Source organism: Parambassis ranga, chromosome 17 (genome assembly GCF_900634625.1).
Source record: "Parambassis ranga chromosome 17, fParRan2.1, whole genome shotgun sequence".
NCBI classification, from domain to species: domain Eukaryota; kingdom Metazoa; phylum Chordata; class Actinopteri; family Ambassidae; genus Parambassis; species Parambassis ranga.
Window position 1 is genome coordinate 9,584,712 of NC_041037.1, and position 15,185 is coordinate 9,599,896.

Below are 15,185 nucleotides of genomic sequence, written 5' to 3' on the forward strand. Positions count from 1 at the left end.
AAGCAGTGGTGGAGTTGTGTTAATAACTCTCCCTGTGTGATGTTCTCTGTAAGTATAACAAAAAGATGTTTATTTTAACCCAGATAGGCATCCCTGTTGGACATTTACAAGGTTTACAGGTGAGTTTAATTAGACTAAAATGTGTTAAATGGCTACAAATATTTCATCTTCCTATTATCCATCATTCATTAACTATTAAGTCAAACAAAGTGAGCTATCCAGGAAGACTAAATCAGTCAATCCCTAAGAATAATACATTAAAAATAAATTAAAATTAGAAATTTTCACAGTCATGCACCAGGAATTTAAAGTTTAAACTACAAAAAGAGGAACAAGTAGGGCTGAAAACATAATTTGAGGTAGTGCAAAAAATATCAAAACAGATTTCTGGACCAGACTTCTGAGATGCAACTACTGTATATATTACATTCACAGATGGACAGCAACGTGATGGGTGTTTGGTGATCACTACACTGGTGGTAGGTGTTGCTGCAGCTATGGGTGGGGTTACAAACAGGCTTGTTCAAACACAGACTCTGAACATTTGCTGCTAAAATTAGAGAGAGACGTTTGTTAAATATTACTGTTTACATAATAACTCCCTTTCCCCGATGCCTGATTATCACAGCAAGTGGATTTTGGTGTGTTTACCGTGTCTCACGCTCAGACAACATTCCACTTCTTCCAAAGCTTCTTACAGTGATGTTGCCAGAGAGCATATTAAAACATCTATATTATATAGCCCACATATATATATATATATATATATATATATATATATATATATATACATATATACAGCTGTAACTAGCCGATATTGTCAGCTGTATCTAATTAATGCTGAGTGACTGTCTAATGCAGAATTAAAACAAACCATATAAAACGACCAACTGATGGCTTCATATATGATTATCAAGCTGAAAAAGACAGCATCCTTAACACCCTGCTGGCATGGGATTCAAAGAGAAGAAGATATAGCAGTGTGATTGGAAAAACATAATCAGATTTGGATTTGCTTCAAATCTAATCCATGTTGTTTAGCATCTGTTTAAAATACATTAGCGAAAGCAGCAGAGGCTAACTTTATTGTTCAGCATAAGAAGTACACAATGTGCGGTATGGGTAAACATAGTAAACACTATTCTATAGAAACAAATGTAAGAGCAGGACATAGTTGCTAACATTAGCGGAAAATGTAATATATCAAGAACTGTATAAGTCCATTCTTGTTTGGCTATTTTCTGATTTTGAACAGTGGTCCTTTATCAGTAATTTAATTAATTAAATAATTAAATTAATAAATCATCTAAACAGCACCATAAGCAGGACTTACACCAGGTAGATGTGTTGGCCTCAAGTATGGTTAAAGATAATCAATTCCCCTCTTCAAAGGAAATCAGTAGTGGCAACGTGTGAAGATGTGAACAAGTTGACACTTGTGATAGATGTGGAGACCAGGTACCATCACACAAAGAAATGTGCATCTAATATACAAATGTGAAAATTGTGTGGGAAAATTTGACCATGTGCTCATTTCCACATGTTCCTTTCTGTGCATGTAAACAGAGTGAATCCTTTTGTTAACAAGCTGAGCTCACAGGACAGCAGTGAAAGGTAGAGCCATCCTTACATAAAAGCGTTGTATTAAAACTGACATAAACCCAATGGAATGAAGCTCAAGTGGGTCCCTCCCTCTGACTGCTGAGCCTGGTTAGTCATGCATGCTATGGGAATGGAACAGAATGCAATCGCCTTCTCTTTTTTTTAATGAAGCTGTCAAGCCAATCACAAGCCTGTGCCTGCCATAGCAGCTGAGGCTGCATGAAGAGGCACTAAGCCAGCTCTTGAGCCCTTGAGGCCTGATCACTTTGGTTATAAATTTAGCATGCATGATATTACGCATGTGAGGAGAACCAATTCTGAGAGAGAGAGAGAGAGAGAGAGAACATAGGTATGTGTATGTGGAAAAGTGTGTATTACATTGTAGTATGAGGCCTGTCTTTGTACTTTTGTATGCACGTGCACGAAACAATACCTTGTCTGTGCTGGCATGTGGACGACACAGCCCTGTCACTGACGATGGTTTAGTGATTGGCAAAAAAGCGAGACTTTAATGAGATCCTAGGAAAAAGAGGAGAAGACGGTTGGGTTAGACAATGGAAAAGAGCCTGGAAACATGAGAGGGAGGTTCAGATATAACAATCATGAGCTAACATGTTTGCAGACGCATAGCTGTCAATGAGGTGGGGTACCCGTCATATATAGTATATATATATATATATATATGTAACATGGTTTAGATTATGCCACTGCACATACGTTATTATATCAGACGGAGTCCAGAATGTGAATGTGAGCTTTAGATTAAGTGCTCTTAATAAGGTGTGAGGTCATCTAATTTGCAGTAGCTGAAAATAATAATAACCACATGGAAATCTAAAAGAGGAGGGTTATATACGTAACATAGATATTCAAAAGAGATATGCTAATGGCAAAGAGGTGGAATAAAAGAGCACGGGTGCATGAATAGTATTTCATAAGGTTAATTATCAATAAGTAAAACCACTGGTGTTTTATGTGGTGGTTAGATACAGGACCAAACCCATTTAACTTTAAGGTTACAATATTCTTGCCTCTGTGGTAAAGCTAATTTTGAGCAATGATTAAATCTCAAAATGGGAAAAGAAGTAACATAATTAAAGGTTGAGACAAGAATGTTTAATCTACTTTATTCTCATGATTGCTTTTCAGGATATTGAAAAAAAAGGACTTTTTTTTTACTCCCAAGAACCAAAATTGATGTGGAACACAGAAATGATGCAGTCTAATTATTACTGTAATCATAGAAAGATGCCTCACATATGACTAGTTACAACAAGCTAACTAATTTGTTCCACAGACAAGATTAAATTGTGCATCCCTGTTCTTCTATACTGAAAACCCTATTCTTTTAATACGCGGCTTTTTTACATCCATGTACTTTTACATGTCTCCCATCACAAAGACCGACATTGTCATTACATGAGATTGGAGCGGTGTGCGTATGACATCCTTGTGCGCTTTTAGTCAGTGCAGAAAGTCAACATGCATTTTCATGGATGTACTCCTGTAGAAGACAATACAGAGGCTCTCTATGACAGAGCGCTGGCTGATCTGAATATCAAAGCGCAGTTTTTTTTGTTTTTGTTTTTTTTTTTACAAATGTATTCAGCACGTGTTGTTTCCCACTGTAGCTCTGACCCTGCAGTAGAAGCCTTCTGTAATGATTCGCACAACCCCATCACAGATTTCAAGCTGATGCCGCCCATGGGGGACCAATATCAAAGACTTCAGTTTCTATTACCAGATTGTATGTTTGTGCTGTGCTTCCGACCCTCTGAGCTAAGGATCAGCATTTGACTGAGAAAAACACCATTCTGTCACATCTCGCTCTAATTGAGGAGCCTAAAACAATAACAAATATTGTGTTTTAAATGCAAATGTTATAATCATGCAATTACTTGTCTTTCACATGATGTTTGATGTCAACTTCGGCCCACCATGGGATCGCAGTAACCGGCTGGGAATTGGACGCATTTACGTTAAAGATTTCCAGCTGTAACTAAGGCAGTGTTTAACAGTTAGTTTTAAACATTCAAACAACAACAAATATTGACAAAAAGTAAAGAAATAACAGGGATATTGTTACAGCATCTTTTGATGTTAGCATGCTAATTAACTAGCCTCATCTTGCGAGCATCCAGTGTGCTCCACAGACTGTATAAAATGGATTAAGGTTCCTCAACATCACCCATATGTTTCTGCAGAAACAGGTAGCTCATGCTGTCACTCAAAGTGGCCACGCATATAATTACTACAATAATAACTACAGACCTGGTGCCCCAGGTCAGTCGGGACCTCCATGGGCAGTTTAAACTACAGCAGTGGTAATGTACAAAGGTTTTTCAATGACAGCAGTATTACATACTGCTTAATAATACATGCTGATGGCTTCAGGGGCACTAAAATAGACTGGTCAGCTAGGGTGGACCCCAGCCCACCAGTGACTGTACAGGATAAAATGGGTAATGCAAATAGATGGCTGGCTTCAAACAATTAAAACTAATTTGTGTACAGACCAACATTTGTATGAAGTATTCTTAGTTCAGTAACAGTTTGGTTGATGATTCTTTTCCTTTTGATATGTAGCCAAGATGGTGCCCATTGAGAGTGAGAAGTGTCCGATGAGTCTGAAATACACCATCATTAAAACAACATGTGGTACTATTACACTGACTGATTATTAAGTCAGTGGCTGTGAAACATTCAGCATTAGGATCCAGTGTTTCAGGTCCCTGACCAACAGGCTCCTAGGGATTGAAATTCAGTGTATTTCACCATCCATCATAATAATTGTTAACATTTTTTACCCGTCTCTTGCGAGTCCCTAGCAGTATTTTTTGACATAGTATGTCATCAGTCATCAAAATATTTTTTAATATTTTTTCAGGTAGATTTCTCTACCTGGAAGCCAAGGGCGTCTTTCAATGAAACCCTCTGCTGCTTCTATCACTCACTATAATACAGCACAACACTTCAGACGGTGCTGGACCACAATTTGAGTGCACGATTAGGCTTTCTCCCCGTAGAATGGTACAACATTATGATGCGTGCCTGCTCGTCTTCTTCTTTACATCCAGAACTTTTGGGCCTTGCTCAGCATAAAGTGTTGACTGGCTGACAAAATGACTTTAGGAGAACTCGCTCCCATGACTACCCTCCCTCTGTGGCTTTCCCTCCTATTCACCTGATAACCGTTTGCACACCTCTGCACTTAGAACTCTGCTGGCACACACACAGCTGCAGTTTTGCTTTAAGTAAGATACACAGTGGGCTATATTTTTCATTACTATCTCAATACAGCCATTAAATTAAATCAAAATTATTATTGAAGGAAATAAGGTAGGTACTGTAAGTACAGACATATTTTGTTTATGTCCTTAATCTAATGTTTAATCAACAGGCTTTATTGTTTAAATGACACCACATACTTTTCATCTTGATCCCAAGATTTTTTTTCTCATTATATTTACATTTATAGTATCTGATGATTTTGCAGCATCTGCCCCTGGAGTCTCTTCTCTGTCACCGATACACGAGACACATTTGGCACATTATTTGACAGTCACAAACCAGTGAGCCCCGTGTTTTATTCCTGTGTGTGTATTCAATTTGATTCACCCTGGGAGATGCTGCAGAACACATGCTATCCATCATCTCAGTGAATCAGAAAGAAATGCAAGCTGGAACATTCACAGCGGTGTATTTGAAAACAGTTGTTCTAACTATAGTGTTTGACTTCATATGTCTTTGCACCTACAAAATAAAAGAAAAGGAAACTCGCTGTATACCTGTTCAGATATACGCATGAGCTCCAGTATTTTGCACAAATGCTAACAAGACTATTTCAGTTCTGGGGCTAAACTATTTAACACATATAACTGTAAAGTTCTTCTTTCGAAGGTGCACTAATGTCTCACATGTGAGGAGGTCTGCTGTATGAGATATTACTGGAAGATGACTAAGTCCTTGCTGATCTAATACACTACTGTTAAATGCCACAGGAAGCAAGCACCTTTAAACATCTGCTGCATTTGGTCTTCTGTCCATTTCTGTACATTTTTAGCCTATGTGGTAATAATAACTTACTGAACTGTGCAAAATAATTTCATACTTTGAAATGTTTTTGTCTCATTTTCTTGAACAGTGGAGGCCTGAAAAACAAACATCTGTTGTCTTTAGTGATTAGTCCTCCTTCTCATCGCTGTCAATCTTTTGGTCAAAAATACCTGGTCAAATCTATAGAATTAAGAAAAGACACTGTTCTTTGACTTAAATTGAGCCATTTACATAACCCTTACAATTACACAGGCATTTTGTGTAATAATAATTATGAAAACCTTCTTCAGCTTTGTTTAAGCCCTGAAACACTTTTGTCCAAAGATCTTCCACCCACAATAAATCCCTGCCAGCAGCAGGGATGCTGTCCTGACCTCTACACAAGGGTGAGGAGAAGAGAAGAGAAACTCTATGGGGAGCAATTAACTGCATTATTATCACATTAGAGAATTCATTTACTACGAAGCTATGCCAGGATTTGTAATGGAATGAAAGCACTGTCAACAAGGCAAACATTGGGCATAACTGGAAACATGTCTTCATAGAAGTTATCATTTCTTGAAAAAACTCGCTCTTTTTCAGCAGTCTCAGTCAACATTAAAAATTGGTGAAAAATAATATTTTATATATTTATCTCCCATTATGTTGCCTTTTGTCAGCCCTGAGGACAACTGATGCCTGTAAACCATAATATTGATCATCTTTGCAGTGAACGCCATCTCTACAGTAGTTTTACTATGATTTTGGTGCATTTAATTATGTGTTAATAAGTTTATTGAGTGATTTATTTATACTTTTCATTCTGTTTCTTTCCTCCATAATTAACCGCTCCACAGGGCTAGGCAGGATACAGTATGTCAGCTGGGTGATTACCAGGCTTCTCACGTGCATCATTTCCCTTCATATTTTACTCTGAATTACTTTGCTGATGGGACTAATGAATTGTGGCCTATAGAAGAGGCAAGTAGGGGTGGGGACCTTGCTTGGTCGGAATAACAACAGACATGTTTGTATTTCTTGATGCCATTAACAATGACCTCCAGCCATTTTAAGGGTGACCGAGGGTGAACGTGAGCAGGTGCATCAGGCAAAATTGAATTTGAAGGTGAAGGATTGGTGACATTCAGTCTGGTAAATGATTGTTGAAAAATATCTAATGATGATGAAACAAATAACTAACATAAGCATATACCAGCCAGCTGGTTGACTTTTACGGTTTGATAAAGCAGAAGATGTACTGATGTACTGACAGACTTTCTCTTCTACTAAAAATCAACAGCAAAAGGATCGGAGATGGTTTTGTGCTTCAACTCACTCCTTACTCTGCACTTACATCTCTTTCAATCATCTCACTGAAACGTATTAAAGCTTCACTCCCCTTCTTTCTCTATCTTCCTCAACCTTTTCCCCTCACACATAAACAAAAGAAAACATTTCCAATATATCCACGAGGCCACTCTTTAATTTCATTTAAAACAATCTATCCGCTCTTCTTTAGATCTGAGCTGCTCTTCACTCTCCTGAGAGCTGTGAGCTTGATTCATACCGGCAACCATGTCATTGATTCCTTGGCACAGGCAGAACTATGGCATCAATCTAGGCTGCAATATCATCACCTGAAACAAGACGCCTCTGCTTTTACTATTTTCATATGCATCCCTTCGGCGTGCGCGCTCTCTCTTTCTCCACTGGTTCACACACACACACACAGACCTCCGTTTGCCTGTCATTCAAAGAAGTCTGAACTGAAAAGGCATGCGATGAAGATGGGTGCATGCACTTGAATTATTAATGAGAAGTTCAGTTGAACATTTTAGCTGTAGGTTATGTTGGCCTATCCGTGACAGAAGCCATACCTTTCCAAGGGTAGAGTAGGAGCAAAGTAGGAATATATTTCAGCTCCTTATTCAGTGGAATTTCTTCTGTCACTGGTTCCTTTCACTTCACAGTAATCCACTGGTTGTGAGCAAGTAACTGATCATGTCTTAAAACTGCATTCACACAGACCTGATGCTATAGCATTTCTGTATAGTAAGGATGTGGTGTGTTTTTGTAGGAAATGGTTAAAAAAGTGATTTTTTTTTAAAAAGGAATTAATATTTGCAACTAATGATGCTCATGTGGGGTGCATTTTGTTTCCGGGAGACTTCACTTTAAGGTCAGTTAAGTGTAATTAATGGTGAAAAAAAAAAAAAAAAACGATACAGCAGGGGGATGTACGTGTGGAATTAAATGTCATCCCTGGAAAGAGAAAATTGTGTGGATTCATCCCAAGTGGCGCTCATTCTTCAAAACATGCTAATACAGACACAGAGAGATGTCTGTGTCCATGGAAATGGAGGCGATCAAGTGTTTTTGGAGTAGTTTTGAAAAGAGAAGCGACGCTGTGCTCTCAAGAGGGAAAAAAACACAAGATGAAATGAAGGGCTGAATTGTGTGTCCACACCATCTCCCTTTGAAATGATTCATTACAATTCGCTTAATTAGCAGCTACACTTGTAAAGTGACCTCTGAATCCTGCCTCTCTCTGTACCTCCCACCTGCCTAACCATGCAGGTCTATATACAGAGAGGGGGAACAGAGCTGGAAAGAGAAAGGGAGGATTAAAAGAGGGGCTAAGGGCAATGAGAAAAGACAGGATAGATTGGTTTAAAAGGAGAGGAGGGAGAGTAAGTGATAACAAAGTGTGAGAGACAGTGAGAGAAAGAACACAGTAAACCAAATAGGATCAGCCAAGGCAGTGAGTCTAACAGCCCAATTATGTGTGGCGCTTGGTGACAGGACGCATCAGTGTACTGTTGCTTTGTTCAACAAAGATAAGGTTAAGAGACGAGTGGAAGACGCAGAAGAATGAGATTTCTGACCAAAGACAACAAGAAAAGTTCACACTGTGCGTGTGTGTGTGTGTGTGTGTGTGTGTTTTTCTGCAATTATCATGTCCAAAAGCTCCAACATACATAGTCAGACAGCATTAACCTTTCAGAAAGTACGGTATAAAATAAATCCACAAAATACACACCGTATGAGGATTTGCAATGTAATTCCATCGCTGCTGCAGCTTACCAGGCTGGCCTATAAATTCATAGAATGATACAAAGAAAGATCAGTGAGTGATAAATGGGGGATTGGTAGTGCAGATCCAGAAACAGATTATTTATTGATCACTGTAGGTAAAATAGGACAAGGGTGAGGCAGTAGGTGTCTTAAGGCTGACCTCAAAAAGGACATTGCATAAACAGGCAGACAGAAGTTTAGTCTTCATATCTTTCACGGACATGGGATGATTGATAAGTTTGTGTCCTGAGGGAGACTATATAGGAGTCAATATAACCATTGCTGGATTGATAATTGATGGTTTAGCTGAGGTGGACCACTATAGACATGTGACACAAGTGGGTAGAGTTCATGTTATCACATCAATTAAATTATAATTTTACTTTTGGTTTATTCAAGTAAATAAATTACATTTAGGGGAACATGTAGTTTGGGTACTTTTGAAAAACAATACACATGTCACAAATTTCTCAATCTTTTTTGCCATTATCTTAACTGCCATGGTTTTGAGTCCAACTATATTCACATGATGGATAGCTGGTCCATCCATCTTTTTACCCTCCTTTTCCTGGGATAGACCCTGGACAACCACGCTGCCCTTCACATTGTTAACATTACAGTTGTTTTCCTGAAGTGCACCTTTTCTACATACAATAGTTCCCTCTTATATTTATACTTCCTATACTTACTTTTATGGTGCTCTACAGCCACCATGATGTAGCCATCAACTGAAAATGTCAACTATTCTGTGTCATGAGATAGTTTGACAGAGAAAAACATGTGAAAAATCCAGGTGTTGGATGAGTTGAAATTTGTAGAATGTCTTTGTCCATTTCCTGTTACCCAAGTAACAAAAAAAGCTGAAAAAGAGACTTTAAACTAATCACTCAAACAGTTGAACTACACATGCGATTCATCTGTGTAATACAGATATTTTAGATGCTGACCCGTACAAGACTCTTTAAACCCATAGACCAAAGCAGTGGTGATTGTATTTAACGTAGATGGATTGTTATTGGTCAGCAGAGGCTATTAAATGGGAAGAATCACTTATGAATAAAGAGCAGCATAACAAATGTGTTAAGGAGCCAGGCTTCACTCTCCATTAGCGCAGCACCACAGAAAGCTTTGATTGAGTTAGATCAGGTGGTGCCGGAGTGAAAGCAGCAAGTATTCCACAACTGACACCTGAGTATTAAAACTATGTGGAGATTTTCTGCATGGCTGACTATGTAAGGCACAGTGGAAGCTTCAAAATGATACTGATGAAACCTTATTAATTACTCCTCCTAATAAATTGATTTGTGTGTTTGCAGTCCATCCTTTCAGAGAACGACTCTCTGAAAGGCTGACCGACCTCTTCGGATCACTTGCATCTGCCTTTTGTTAGTCCACAGAGTAATAAGGCAAGTATGTGAGACGTATTATCAAATTATTATCCTCAGCATTAATGAAGGATGAAGATTTGCAGCACCCCCTGATGTGAACATGGAGTTTCAACACCATCTGTTATTTGTTCTATTCCCTGTTACCATGCCTGTGCTCCTTTGAAGAGGTCCTTTTAAAGGCATTCAAATATAATGCTAAATAGCTGTCACCACCAGCATTCAGACACAAGCAGAATACAAATGTACAGTGCAGGAGGCGGAGGAGAGGGAAAATCACAAAAGATGTGCTGCAACAGCAGCAAGTCTTTACTGGCTAAATCCCCTGGGTTCAGAGTGGAGAGGTCACTTGTGGTTCAACAGCAAGAGGACCGAACCGTCCAAATACAGTGTACACAATGAATCTGTTACGACAAAGGACAGAAATCTATGCATTTTTTTCCTATTTTCCATAAACCTATGAACACAAATGGTCATTTAAGCAAGTACTGTGTTCGTACTGCACTGGGTTGTAAAAATGGGCAAATATAAGGGAAAGTGGTGTCGAGTTTGGAGAAGAGAGGCAATCAATTGAGGTCATACTGCTTTAGAACATTTTACTTTCCCTCAGAGGATGACCTGGTCTATGTGGTTTTAGATCTCAAGGACAAAGTGAAGCTTGTTGTAGGTTCCGTCTATTTTATATAAGTCAATATTGTATCTTGAATGCAGAATCGGTGAACATCATTGAAGTTACTGACAACTTTTTCCAAGCAGCGACTTTCTCCAGGAACAAGCTCTGCCCTCCTGCCCCTATGGACATTTGCAGCAAACATTTTTTTCAGCAAACTGTGTATGCGTAATATGTGTTTAAGAAAACTTGGAGTTAGAATGTACCAGATGCTTCCATGACCTATGGCCCCGACTTTAAGTAAACAAGGTGATTTGTATACAATAATGTTTTTCGGGACAATAAGGCTTGATAGAGGACTAGGCCAACCGTAACATTTGTAATTGGGTCTAGCTGTCATTGTCACAGTGATTTATGATATAATTAATGAACAATTAGATGACATATTAGGGCAGTCTTTGGATGAAATTTTGTTTACATTTTTTTCTGATTTGTTTTTCCCCACAAATTCTCTGACTTAGAGACTTAGAGTTAGAGTTAATATACTGTAGTTAGTTTTTGAGCAACTCTACACAGGATAGTGTAGGCCATATCCAACAAAACAACAAAACATGTCCCAGTGTCTCACATTTAACATACACTGGCAGACTCTCCCACACTCTCAGTCTGTGACCTCTGTTAACTCTCCACCAACCATAGGTGTGCTTTCTTTTCTAACTTGTTACAATGCCATCAACAGGCTACTAGTCATGACTAAATATTGCAAACACAAAAGGACTTACAATGATTTCTCTGTTACTGAAAAAAACACTGGATGCTCATATCTTTTATGTATGATTTTTCTTGTGTGCGCAAGTTAATTAAAACAAAAATTAACCTGTGCCCTTAGACTATATCCATTCTGGCCCCTTCAAAGCGACACAAAGCCTTCTTGTGTCTTTGAACCTCAGTAAGGAGGGCTGGAGCTGCATACTTCCTCTACGAGGCTTTCTCTGTCTTGACAGAAACAGCGGGAGATAATCAATAAGCTCTCCTACCACCTCCACCAAGATGAAGTTGGAGTCTACCTTAGAAGCGGCAGCACTATTTTTTCTCATGAGGTTCAGCCGGGGGACTCATTAGCCTAACACACCTTTGTTAATTACTCCCACTCCAACCGCTATATAACACAAACTTTAATAAAGAAATTGTTGTGCTCTTTACTAATGGTCAGATCAGCTCAGGTTTGTTAGCCAATCTATCACTAAAATCAAATTGACTACAATATGCTACATGCATGCCTGGAGGTTCTCAAGCCAGACAGCACATAGGGGGTTTTTATTCGGACCAGGCTTTCACTTGGGCTTTGCCTAATTCTGTGTTATTTCCAATTTTTGGAAACTAATTAGTTCTAATTAGCACCCATACCACAACTGATAAAATTCGCTCTAAAGACAAAATGTGGATAAGATATAATTGGAAGATCAACTTTGCTTCTGTAGAACAGGCTTTTTTCATTAATCCTCCTTATTCGTTTCTGGCTGCGATAATGAGCAAAGTTTTTCAGTCTGAACTGACAGCGCTGCTGTTGTAAACACAACAATGGACATGAAGAGCACATCTCTTATAGAAAAACATTTATTTCTTTAACATGTGACACAGTGGCAGGGCTGAACCCTGGGCGGAAACCATATTAGTCTGCTCTGCCTTTCTCTTCACACTATAGCTTTGCTTCGATATCCATCTAAGAAGTCCCTTAGCCACACTGCTGCTTCATTGTCAGTGTGGTGGAGAGATTAATCGGTGGTCACCTGCTGTGGGTTGTCAATTGAACACCTCAGGAAGAGCCATATCAACATAACAGGAACCCATTTTCAGACATATGTCATAGTCTATGAACACAACTTGTCTTTCCTTTTGAAAGGCGATCTCTGCATCCTTGCTCGCTGTGTGTAAAGATTAGAGTTAGTGTCAGGGCGAACTATGAGGCACAGTAGCAACCTAGCACGGCAGGCCACAGGGGGTGGATGAGGTGTGTTTGAAAGGGAAACTATCAATACAGAATAAGACACAGCAGGAGACAACAGCTACCCGCCGGCTATCGGCTCATTACAGGAGAAATAAAAGAACTCTTCAGAATGCAATTGGGTTCCTCTCATCTCGGGGGACTGCAGAGATCAACACACCTATAGAAAAAGTGCACATTACAGCCACCTTCACTGCCTTTGTTTTTAACACATCTGGCAGAAATAGTTAAGCATCTCTGAATGGCTTTATTATTAATGTGAGAGCTACACTTCAAAATACTAATTTCACTGAGCTTGCATTTGCTCCAGGAAATGCCTGAGGACGTGCCAGTGGCATATCATCCACGCTCATTACATACATTCAATAAGGGTAAGAAAAACCTTATGTATGCAATAAAATGCATCATCTTGCACAGACTTAAAGATCAGACAGGATGTGTCTGATTACTTTTTTCCCACTTAGAATATCAAAATGTTTTCTAAAAGGTGCACCTGATTGCAAAATGTATATGCACAGATTATAAAATCCTATTTTCAAATTAAACCTAATCTTCATAGCCATGTTGATATGATGAAGCAACATGTTTCATTTATTTCAATGTCATCCCTTTTGATGTCAACTGATTCAAAGAAATGCTGCATGAATACATATTATTGTTCTGTTACCCGCACATAGAGGAATAAAATGGTTTCAACAGCTGGAAGAATATCACAGAGGAGGAAGAATGAGCCATGCTGATGCAATGTTTAATGACTGCTTGGCTACTTTTTTTTCCTTTTTCTTTCTTGTTCAAAGAATGTCCCCAAAAAGAGTTGAAAGCCACACAACAGGCCTCTGGCTTTAATTATGATATTCTTGAAAATTCTGCAAGCATTTTTGCTTTTGAGTAAAAAAAAAAAAAAAAAAAGATTTCACAAATGCACAATCACGTGATAACTTCTGTGTCTTTACATTTGCGATGACTCACAACACCACCGAGCTGAACAGACAGGTCTTATATGAGATATTTTTATCTCTACTGTATAACCACCGCTGTATTTTTCTTGTCATTGTCTGGTAAAAGCAATTAAATATATTTTAGCAGCTCTCTCATACAGCATTTTATATATATATATAAACTAGGGTTAATCACGATTAATTGTGGCATTTAGCCGATAACGATTAATTTGACGATTAATTAATGACAATTGCACTTACATGTTTTTGACTCTAAATCGGCACAGTGTTCTAGCATGATACCGACAAATCATCAGTCAAGTTAACTACTTCATTCTAACAGGTTAAGCTGGTAAGTAGTGATTAGTCACAAACCAGCCATGTTTGAAATATATATTGATAACAGATGCACAATGCACAAACTGCTTCAAAATAATAATGAAGCAAACATTAAAGTAACTTTGTCCTTCAAAAGTTCTTATTTTAAGGTCACAAAGCAGTGCATATTAACACAAAATTAAACAGGACAAATAAGTTCAGAAAAGTCACATCAGTGATTATTTCAAGTTAAAAAAATGTGTCTGTGCAAATTAACCTGTGACTAGAATATGTCGCACACTAGTGCATGTTTTCACTCATACTGTAGAACAGCAGCAGAAAAAACATTACAAACAAACCGGACAATTCCACATTTAAATGTATGTCTGTGCAAATCAACCTGCCTTACGTTCTTCCAGCGCTTAGTTTGGTCGTAAGGAGCACAATGACTAAACGTATCGCGGATTGTATAGTGGATAGAGTGGAATTCTTTCCAATATCTGCTGGAGGAGAATCCGCTGTTGTAATGTTTCCTATCTCGCTGTGGAAGATAATAAAGAAAGAAATAAAGATCGGGAGGCAGCTTCTCCAGTCGGAGTTCATTCTTTTGATACGAGCAAAAATCCAGTTACTATGGCAACGACCAATGCTCCACGCTTCACCTAATGCATGTCGCGGCACTATATACAGCTGTAGCCGGCGTGTCCTTGTTACGCTTTCTTCGGCTTTCTTCGTGCTCCGGCTTATGGTGACAGACGTTGAACTTATGTTAGGAACATGCTGCTCCGCATCATTTAACTTAATAACACTGCCTTCCACCATTATTGTTATTGTGGGCTAACATGTGCGCGGGTGATGGTGAGAGTACGTCGCACACAAAAATGCATCATCATGACGAGGCAATAATCGCCGTAATCGATAAGTGGCAAATATTAATCGGTGACAGTTTTTCTGACAATTAATTGCACATGATACGATTTTGCACAAGCCTAATATAAACTGTAGCCACAAACACACAAGAACTCTGTAAGATATAAGTAAGAGCGGTCAGTAGCAGTCACATTATGTAGTCAATGGTGGTGAATGGCAACACTATAAAAGTACTGGTAGAATTTAAGTCTTTACAGTGTAATGCTGGCCTTCAATAACAATCCAGAATTTCTTCAATTCGAAGAACAGGCTAAAAATACGTAGTTTGATTTCAAATTCAAACAAAT

The 15,185-nt window shown here is 38.6% G+C and overlaps 1 long non-coding RNA gene across 1 annotated transcript in view; it reads left to right on the forward strand.

The window, feature by feature from the left end:
* LOC114449762 (uncharacterized) overlaps positions 1–15,185 on the forward strand; it is a 32,492-nt gene that overhangs the window by 5,279 nt on the left and 12,028 nt on the right. The window contains exon 2 of the long non-coding RNA XR_003672013.1: positions 9,950–9,954. This is a non-coding gene — a long non-coding RNA (uncharacterized LOC114449762). The remainder of the gene's footprint in view (positions 1–9,949; positions 9,955–15,185) is intronic.